The 11,435-nt window shown below is 33.6% G+C and overlaps 1 protein-coding gene across 3 annotated transcripts in view; it reads right to left on the bottom strand.

Annotated features, from left to right (window-relative positions):
• The window catches only part of LOC115235696 (protein kinase C and casein kinase substrate in neurons protein 1), a 27,809-nt gene that overhangs the window by 15,337 nt on the left and 1,037 nt on the right, over positions 1-11,435 (bottom strand). The window lies entirely within an intron of this gene.

Raw genomic sequence — 11,435 nt, 5'->3', positions numbered from 1 at the left:
AAGCATGCTAGCTTTTGAAAATGCCGCGTATGCAAATACCATAAAACAAACTGCTTATATTTTTGTAAATAACAAGATCGTGCCACGGTAGCCATTTATATTTTAAAGGAGTGTTTGTATATATCCGACCCAACTGGCAATTTATTGTTTGATTGTGATCACAACGTTTCGACCATATGGTTTTGGTCCTTATCAAGTGAACTGCGTTATAGTTAGAGTTGAAAGAGAAAAAGTCGCTATGTCATAATGACACTGTGTCAACCTCTCTGTTTAAGATACTGAGAAAGACATTTATATTTTATTTTTGTAAATCTCTCTTTCCTTAATTCTAAATTTAATAATTGCAATCATGCATTATCGTTAAAATCATGTACATCGATCATTAAGAAAACAGAAAAATTTTTCAAAAATTCTTGAAATTGAATATTTTTTCCCTAGAGAATTAAATAAAATTTTATTGTATGTATAAAATTATATTGTTACATATTTTTAGCAATGTCAGTTTGTTTTGCATGTCTATATTTGTATTTACAACTTTTTGTATTAGACAGTGAAAATGTCGAGTTAACAAGAACACCTTTGATAGACGGAACGACCTGCTTTTGCGCTGACGACACGTGTAGAAGAGAAGTACGAACGATATGCTGAATCATTACGCCTTCGTTTTGTTACGTCATCATTATCGGTTGCAAGGGTGTCTGGTGCATCTTATGCGTGCTTTATAATATCTTCTCGAGTATCTTCTCTCGAGCGTGCACGCATCCTTGTTGAAAGTTGCATCGCTTTCATATATGCATCATTACGGGGATGCAAACCTGCACGTGCATCATAGCACTTAAAATACCAGTAAAATATAACCATTATTTCTTCTCATTAGGTACTATTTTATTAATTTTCTTAATTCTATTTTTTAATTCCTTTTTCTAAATTAATTCCATTGCTTAAAAATTTAATTTTCTCAAAATAATAATTTTTTTAAATAATTAAGAAAATATGATAAAAATATAAAATACAGTTGTTCTTAAAGAGCTACAGTAAATTGTATCCAAAATTCTGAAAAATATGAAAATTTATTATTGTATAGTTCAATAACATGTTTTTAAAGATCTCCAAAATTGTGTTTATATTTATTTCAAATTATTTTCGCAGTATGTTATATATGCTTGTTCTAAAATGATTCGAAAAAAAATTGATAATATGTGGCAAAATTTATTAAATTTAGTTGACATAAATCGTTGATCAGATGAGATAATTTCTATGAAAACCGCGTAATTTCAAACATTCGGCAAATGAACTTTGCGCTGTGGTTGCATTTTTTGAAATGCTTTGGATGCAGATGACATCATCTCTGCTCTGAATAAATTGTCAGCATGTCTGGTGACCGAGCGCGCAGAGAAAAATAGAAAAAAAACGTCTCGATAAGATAAAGGATGTGTCGTAAATAAATTGTGAGTAACCGTAATCGCGTATAGCGATGAGAGGACGTAAACGCTCTTTGCAACCTCTAAATAGCATGGTTGTTATACAGCGCGATTCTATCATATATAAAAATTATTTTTACACATCCCTCCTTTATATTTATCGATACATAAATAACAATGAAGTCTATATATGTAACATCAATGAACGATTACGTCGTGGCTTTCCGGCAATCGTCGAACGTGATTTAAATGCCAAACAATTTATCCTCGGCAGGTGTTATTATAACAATAACGTTTATCGTAAAAATCCAAATTAATTACTTCCGGGTCTCCATTAATTAAATTTTCGGCCACTCTAGTTTAGAAGTAGAACAAGATACAGTAAAATCTCGTTATGATAATTTTAATTAACGTTACATCTCGGATATATAGAGTTCATTATATTTCATCGGCCCACTTTGTAACTATTATAAAATGCAACGGAGTTACTTTATAACGGTTGATAATTATATCTAATGTGCGTTATAATAATATTTTTATCCTCCTCCAATGCTCGATGTATACAAAAGATATATTACATAAAAAAAAAATTAATTACAGAAATAGATACGTATATATGTTAACGTTGCATTAGTCGCATACTTTCGAAAGCAGAGATATTTTGTTAAATTGAGAGATATATATTAAAAGATTACTTAAAAATATCGCTTATCATATATACCTATGTTTGATCTGATTATTGTGGATTTATTTAGCTGATAGCTAAAAATTTTACGCGTCTTCAACTTGTATTCACTTTACTGCTATTTATTGATGCATTCATAGCAAGAGATTTGCCAGGTTGCAATTATTAATGCATATCAATGTGACATTCCCGTTTCGAGTATCGTTTAAAGATTAAAACTCCTATGTAATCAATATAATTATTGATTATTAAATTGATCCGATGTAATAATAGAATGTCGGAATGGTTTTATAAATAGCTGTGTGCTACGGACGCACTGTAATAATAATGATATTTTTGCGCCACGTATAGGAGTCAGATCATCGATGCATCCGGGCAAATGACACGTTTCTCGATGTGGTCACGCTTGAGTCATCACGTTGCAGTTATCGTTTCGACTGAGAGTTTCCTTAATAAAGAGTATATCCACATTCGTTTCGAAATTACTGATAATAGAAATCGCATCGTTGTCTCTATACGATAAAGAAAATGTACAAATATTACCTTCTTGAAATTTTATTGATATTCGCGTTTACTGATGTAAGATTTAACCCTTTATAATATATAAGAAATTATTTTCATACAAACTAACTAAAATTTCGAACGTTCTGATATCTGTCTGAATCTCTAAATGATATTGAGAAGTAACATCTGCTTGTATATTATATATTAGTTGAAGGATGATTGTGCAAGTTCAGAAATAATTCCGTATAAGTATTCGTCGATTCGTATTTACTCAAGAAAATTAAAATATAAACGTTCGTTCAATGATCGAAAACCGAGAGGCCAACAGAAACTACGGAATGGGAATTTGTGCCACGGCACGCTTCGAGGACAATGCCGAGGAGATGGCACTTAAGGAAATATAGATGGCCTTATATATATATATAAAACGTCGCGCCACGTTAGGTAAGGAAAACATCGTTTACGGCGGATTGTGGCGAAATATATAGACAGAGTTATACGCGCGAAGTTTCTTCGGGAAAACGAGGCTTTGTATCTTTGCTACATGAATTTAATTTATTCCGATTTATAACTGCTGAGTTTGTCTTATTGTCTCTATAAAAAAAATCTCGTTATTATCCTCTTAAAAATGATTCTATATAATTTTTCAGAGAATTTTATTACACTGACATATTACAAAGAAGTTTAGTTTTATTTAGCCAACCAATATTCAACGTCAAAAATAATTTCTAAAAATTACGATCGAGAGATCATTTCATCAAAATTTTTTGATATAAAAATTATTTTCATACTAATATTTTTCGCCTACACATCTCGCGTCTTATTCCAAATGAGATTGTCAATTTCAACGATTTACGAATCGGCTTACAAGCTTCGAGAAGCGCAGTTTTCTATCGTCAGTTCTACCGTGAATAAGTTTCTTGGGCAAAGCCTCCGACTTTTCGAGACTGGCTGACTGTTTTAGAGTGCTTTGAAAAGAGACACGATTATACGTACAGAGAAATAAAGCTCGCTTCGCGACGGCAATTCATGTCCACGAGATATGCTGTTCAGAGTACACATGTACATTACGTGTGGTCTGCGTCTCTTCCTGTAGCTATGATGGTGTCTTTGAACCGAACATACTGCCGGTCAACAGTCGCGAATGAAGATATTATGCGTTTTTTATTCTGTTTCATAAGATCTTGCTGCTGCGGCATAAATAATAAATACAGTATGTCAATTTCTTTGGATGTCGAAGGTGATTGGATGTTTGACTGATCAAATCGTCATAAATTCGTGATTAGTGTCTCTGGCGACTATAGTCATTTGTCTAGAAATAGCAATATCTCGTAAGTTGATGTCAGACAGGGACGGATAGCTAGTCATCAGACAGATGGAAAGTCATCAGTTTCGCATTGAGTGTCGGAAATGAAGATATTCTACATCTTTTTTCACTTGCTTCGTTGAATTGATTCAACATGTTGATTTATTAGCTTCTTAAGTCGCAATCGTAAAATGCATTTCGTGTTTGCGTAATCAAATCATCGTAAAATGGCGAATATAGGTTTGTGCTTAGTCACATTCTAAAATTAGCACTATATCGGAATGGAACTGTACTATTATCGTAGCGAATGAAATAATCCATGTTTTTATACCGACAGCGTCAAGCGGAACGTTCTTTCACATATTCGCGCGATACATTCCGTTTATTTCCAGTTTTAGTAATTAAAAAGTCCATACCTCTTTTTAGTTTTAGCCTATATATTTAATTAACCGTTATAATGAAGTAATGAATTAAATAATTCTACTTCTAATCTTTTTTGCTTCGAGACGCTTTGCACGGTTTCAAAATTAATTTCTACAGAAATGTAAAACCATCGCGATCTCGTTAGTCATTATAAAGTCAGACGGCTAATTAAATAGTTTTGCTTCATCAGTGCGCGCCCAATATTATATTTTCCGATAATCGCGAACGCGAAACAATTGCGATGCTTTTATGCGGAGATAACGATCCGGCCTATGACGTGGTTTCAGGACGATGAAGGATGTCTGCATCTGACAGTGAATCACGGCAACGACGACCTGCCGTTTGCAGAACAGAGACAGCTTGACCAGCGATACCTAATATTACACTTTACACAATTACATTCGCAAATTTATGTCCAAAATTTGGGTTAATATGAGCCCTATTAATCAAGTAACTTGCGGTTATTTTAAGTAAAATTGTATTGTCATCACAAACGTTTCGATGGGCAACTTGAATTAATAAATATAAAATCAATAAGGAAAGATCGATCTTTCAACTATGGTCTTTTTATGGACTTTTTCCTGATATATTTTAATCATGCACGCCGGAGGATACTTTAAAAACTGCATGACCGTTGTTTCAAGGTTGAAGCAACTATGATTCCAATTATAAAACAGTAGAGATTAAAATATTAACTAAGTCAAAACTACATTAAAAGTTGCGATCTTGATTCTTAATGTGACGTCTTCTATTTAATCGATAGCAGTCTATATACTTATGATAGCAAACATACAAATTTGCACTCGCTATTTTGAACTTGAAAATCGAGTCTCAAATGTAGGTCGCGCCATGTTTCGATGCTTTATCATTGTATTAGCAGAAATGTCGGGGTCATTTTGCGCTTCGGTAGAAACAAACTGTTGCAAATGTCACAAACATCCCTTTATATGCTATATCATTGTCAATACGAGCTTTTCTACGATCACATTTACTTCTTCGGAAAACTTGGAAAATATATTTTCCTCTATAAATTGTTGGTGTAATATTTTTTTAAATAATAATTAGAAGTACACACACATTTTAATAGCATGATTATAATCGATATATTGTTTCTTTTTACTATATTTTTTATTGTTAATAATTTTTGTATAAAGTTGTACAATATATACGCCACGATAAAATAAATTATTTAGACGTGCAACTATTCAAACTCGTCGGTACTGTTTGTAGGTATTTTATGCGTCTTTCCGTGAAACGTTGCGATGCATTGTTCTATTCGTACTATTCACGATCGATCGTGGACGCGGACGCGGAGAAGATTAAAAATTTGCTGGCGCATTACCAATACTCGGGAAGCTCGAAAATAATTCACGAAGCATACAATGGAGATTTTCGCGTGCGTCTGATGATAATTTTCGTAATTGGAATGTGCGAGCCGTGCTAGCCGTCGACAAAGTTGCGGTTGGATCGGAATAAATGGACGAGGCATTTCCTCGCAGTATAGATATTAAGAATAAAGCAACAGAAAAAGGGGCTGAACATATAGATAAAAATGCAGTGCATTTTAAACGCGAGATTTCCTATATTGTTTCCTGTATTGCACGGCACTGCGACATTTATGTGTGAGTCAAGGCGCCGCCTGTGCTGAACGATCTCTCGATTGCTCGATAATACTTTTTTAAAGAATTTCCTTGCATTAATAAATCCACATTTATTTTCTTATGATTAAGTAAATTTATTTTATGTACTATATGTATATATTTTTTTTCATGTTCGCAATTTTTCAATTAACCATTTTTAATAATAATTCTCTTTTTCCGCCAAATACATTTATTAAAAAAAAAAATAAAATTATTGTTTTAAAATGTATTTTATTTTATGGACATTTAGATCGAATGAGAGTATTGATTCGTGGATATGCATTGATAAATCTATTCGATTTATCATTATATATATATATATATATATATATATATATGCGGCGATGAAACCGGTTGATTAATAGCAGATCGTTTACGAACACGTGGTAATGAAAAAGCGTGAACTTGACGCTTCAGCCAAACTTTCTACGCATTTATCAACATTCCTCGCGACGCGTATTTTCTTATAAACCACCGTGGGCACCTGTATTTTACTGTTATCGGACCTGGTATCTGCCCCGGCCGGTTTAACAAGAAGCACAAGAAGGTCGTGTAACGCGGCAAAATTACTGCAACGTGGTACGTTACGGCTGTCAAAGAGAATATAACAACGGATAAATTATGAATAAATTATGAACTCTCATTACGGATGCGAATTACGGATAAAGCAGAGTCATGTCAGTAACCTCCAATTCCGCATGAACGCGTTGACGGTCGGCGATAAATTTGCATCGTTAAAGATTGCGCTGTCTGCCGTTACGTAAAATAAATAATCGATTTTAAGCGTCCAGCCGCACGACGAGAACCATGTTTACAATGCGTCGTTCGATCAACCGTTGAACGCCGTATAATTGCAAACATATTATCTTGCAAAAGTAATACTTCATTTTTAGAATTTTTCAGATATAATGCAGTCTAGTAACCGGTTTTTCCAAAATTCTCATGTTTCTGATATTACATTTTAAAAAATGTTTTTGCGATTGAGAAAATAGATTTCGTCCAAAAACATGAGATGCCAAGTTGATGTTTACATTAAATATATATATATATATATATATACATAAAAAAAGCCAATATATTTTTTTTTATTAAGATTGATTTTAGCCATAAAACTTCGATAAAACTTTTAGTACGTTATTTAGTACTTTCAAGAAAAACTCACATTTCATAATTCACATTTAAAAAGGGTTTTTAATTTTGGAAACTCTCTTTTGAAAAAGTTCAACAATCAAATTACATTTTTTATAATTATTAGAAAATCAATATCGTCGAAAATTGTGCACGTGAATAATCAAACTGGAAACAGCACGCATGTTACGTTAAGCATATGCAAACCGCGTACGCCTGCAGCATCTTTTAAAGATACTATAAAGAGCCCGTGCAGCCCTTATAATAGTTATGCCATGTGTTTCGCACTTTAACGAGCATCGGAACGGCCGGTCTTCTATTAGGTGAGATGTTGGAGGCGCTTTTCTTCGTCGGTGGAGCGCAGAAATTCATGCAGGATGATCCTGAAGGTGCAATTAGTCGAAGCTGCTCTTCTATTGGCCTTGAAGCGAGACCTGTTAATCCACCTGTACGATCCTTAAAGGCCCCTTCAGATCGAGATTATTCACGTTGAGGGGGATGAAAGGCTCGAATCTGGGATCAACTTCGCAAATCCGAAACTCAAACATTCATAGGAGATATGATAGAAAATTCAAGAGTCTGCTTTCTTTTAATCTCAGTAAATTTTGCGTAGAAAAAAGTTGACAATAAAATAAAATAATAAATATCATTTTTTATCCAATATACAGATTAAACAATTTTGTAAAAAATGTTTACATGCATAATTTTCGATGATTCTTTAATAATCATATAAAAAGAATTATGATTTGATTTTTAATATCTTCCAGGTTTCTATAATTTTAGCAACCTCTAAACACGTGACATTTTTTTAAAAAATTCTAAAAATAACATTTTTAAAGTTCTATCCGAAAAGTATCGAAAAGATATAACGTGTATGGATTGCTCTCAACTATATACATAGTTTACCCTACTTCAGCTCTGGCAGAGTACTTTAAATAAAAGCGGTGATGCGTATATACGTGCGTAGAAAATGGCAAGAAGATGTGGCACAGTTGCACGCAGTTTCTTTTCAGTTCGAAGGATTGATTTTACGAATACAAGAGACAGTCTTGCGAAGAGAAGGACTTCGTTATCGATCGGATGAAACCACCTACTTTCTCTTGTGTTTCGCTCGACACACAATCCCGCTATATGACACGCGATCGGGAAGCTATCGCATCAGTATCTTTCTCAGGATTTAAGCATATTATATTGCACGTCATAGATCCGTGCTGTATCAGGTGCTGCGCATCCTTTCGTGAAAAAAAAATTGTTGTCATTGCGATATCTACGATCATAATAAGACGTTATGGAGATATAACTTTTCTCACGATACGTTCCAGATGCATTCTATATTTTAACGTTACATTATACAGTTTAATCTTTTTTGCAACATGTGTATATAAGTATTGTATGGAAAGTAATGGAAAGTTTGACGCTGCATCAATTTCGCCACGACCCTTCATGTTAATTTGTCATATGAATTATTGAGTAAATTTAGCAGAAGATAAATTTTATATAGTGCGCAATATCTGCAACGTTAAGTGCTTCATATTTTTCTTTTACAGAGTATCTCGGCTAGAACGTCGAGAAAGACGGGAAAATGGATAAGAGTAGCGAGTGGGGTGACAGAAGAAAGGGTTTTGAAATATGTGGAGCGTAAAGAGGCCGATAAATTTCAGCGTCTATTCGCATTGGATCGTGATATCGTGATTGATAACGATTGTGCCATCGGTACTAAATTATATTATCGGATATCGCTAATACGATGCGATACAAAATTATCTCTATCAAAGAAAAGAAGAAAATAATAAATTATAAATACATTTAATTCCTTTGATTTTAATAATCCAATAATTTCATCTGCAATAACAAAATTATATAGTGCATTAATTATTATTAATTATTACATATTATTTGAGGCAAAAATCTTTCGTTCGCGATGTTAATTAAGTTTGTAATAAATAAAGATCTCGTGCCAGGAAGAAAGAGACCATGGTTACCTTGCTACGCAAGTTTAATTAAAATCAGTGCAATAATTAGGCATAATGAAAGTAAATTGTTAAATTATTTCGTACAATTCTCTCATTGTCGGCAACTAAGAGAAAAGATCCTCGTTAAAATTCCCGTGCGTGGACGTTGTTGATTACGCTTCCCCATGCGATAACCATGTATTCGAACCCTCGCTAATGCAATTCCACGAGCCGTGATCGAATTAGTTTCTGAACGAGGCGAGCCAAGGTTAATAATGGCCAAGTACGGGATGTAACGTGACATCGATTAAATCGTGCGACCTAATTTGTGCTAAAAATATCTGCTCGATGAATAATCTTCGAATACGTTTTAAAATGAGCACATATGTGTAACAGCTCAACGGAAAAAAATCTTTATATGTATTTATATTTATCTTTATCATTGTCAATATAACATATACAACACTCTCTTATCTAAACTATTAAACTAATAACAATACTATAATATTGAAAATCATAATTTTCTGTCTGAAAAAATTATTTAATGAATTAAGAGCGTTAGTTTCAGTAAGTCATAAAAAGATTGTCCAATAATATATATAAAAAATACTCTATTTAAAAATAAGTACATATTTAAGAATTAAGAAAAAAAAAACATTTAAAAAATTTCACCGTTTTTGTAAATTTTCCTTTAATCGATATTTTTTAATAAGAAACTCAGAATAGTTCTTTATCTGCTTTTATGAATACTACAAAAGATCCGTTAGTTTCTAAATAGCAGCGATTGTATGTGTATAGATTGTACGGCAGGTATCTGCGAAAGGAGAAGAGAAAAAAAGGGCGAGATCCTTCGAGCGCGAGTATGCGTAATCATATGAATACGCGAAGCGCATAGCATTCCAATACACGTTTACGCGAGACATAATACCACCAGATTTTTGTGTATTATACCATGTTTGTGTAGATTTAGAATAAAAGACGCGCAAACGACAATAAGTATAGGAAGCTCAACAATTTTTACGTTTCCTAAAATGCGCTAATTAAGGGACTCTCTTTCATTGCGTTTTCATCGTACGCACAAAAACGCGAGATGAAATAAATATATTATTTTTGTCTCTATTGACTTTTGATATTTCTGAAATAATTTGAACGTTATGTCAACCCCGATATCTGCGTGTTGCACATTATTTATATAAATCTTTTCGGCTTTATCGAAGAGTAACTGGTCATGTGTGATTTTTTTTCGTGAGTCATGAATTTTTCTCTCTTCTTTTTCGAATTATTAAACTTTATATGTGTATATGTGATGTTTTCATTAATGCCTGATATACATATAAGCATTCCGGTAGCGTTAAATCTCAAATCGAAATTTGTCGACATTATTCCTTTAAAATAAAATCTAGAATTATCGAACGTGATACGAAAACAAATCCGCGCATGTATAGCACGATAGCGACGCACACAAATCCACAGGATGTCGCCCGCAGCGAAGCGTGTCCGTGACTGACTCGCACTGATAGATGCGTGCAGAGGAACTCCATGTTTAGCGTTTCTTAAGGTCAGCCAATTTAATGTTCGTACACGCCACACTTCGAGCATTTCCATCTACATGGAGAATTAATGCGAGTAAAGGTGCACGATCGTGAAAAATTAAAACTTAATGTAATTATGCGAGTAAGGTAATGATAATGTTATAGTTTTGACGTTTTTATGGAGTATGAATTGTTAAAATATCGATCAAATTTAATGAGTTCTCCATATGATTCATTCCCCATTAATTATTCAAGGAATTGCCTGATGGGAGAGAAGACGACGCAAGCGCTACGTGACCTTGTAGAAGTATTTCTTCAGTACTGTACTTAACACATACCAGACACTCTTAAGCTACCACGCACGCTAATGAGCTGCACGCAGCGTACATTTATTATATTGTTTGCGTTCTATAGATGATCTTTTTACGCCCCTGATTTTCCATCGAACATCATATATGGTTCGAAATTTGCACTGTGCTTTAAAGTTAGGATAGTCTTGAGAACAGCAATAAGAATACACTAATTGAATATCTTAAATAGACGTAGATTAACTCCAGACTAATTATCAATCAACAACTTTAAAGTTCAGATTCAAGATCTGAAACTTGAAATTTCGGGGCGTTCAAATAAACGCAGTCGACCAAGATCAAGATTATAATTCCGAACGGATGAGAAATCCGAACTTCGTTATTTCCGTTTGGATCGGAGCTCCGGATGTCGAATCGGAATTAGAATAGAAAGCTGACGCATGTCGACGAACGTTCCATCGATTTTCGAGCTTTTATAAACTGACTCGGAAGTTTCAACCACGTGAGCTTTACTGAAATAAGCTCCCTTTAAAAAA

This window comes from Formica exsecta, unplaced genomic scaffold, assembly GCF_003651465.1.
Source record: "Formica exsecta isolate Colony F162 unplaced genomic scaffold, ASM365146v1 scaffold11, whole genome shotgun sequence".
In the NCBI taxonomy this organism is placed as follows: domain Eukaryota; kingdom Metazoa; phylum Arthropoda; class Insecta; order Hymenoptera; family Formicidae; genus Formica; species Formica exsecta.
This window is presented reverse-complemented; position numbering and strand designations above follow the sequence as displayed.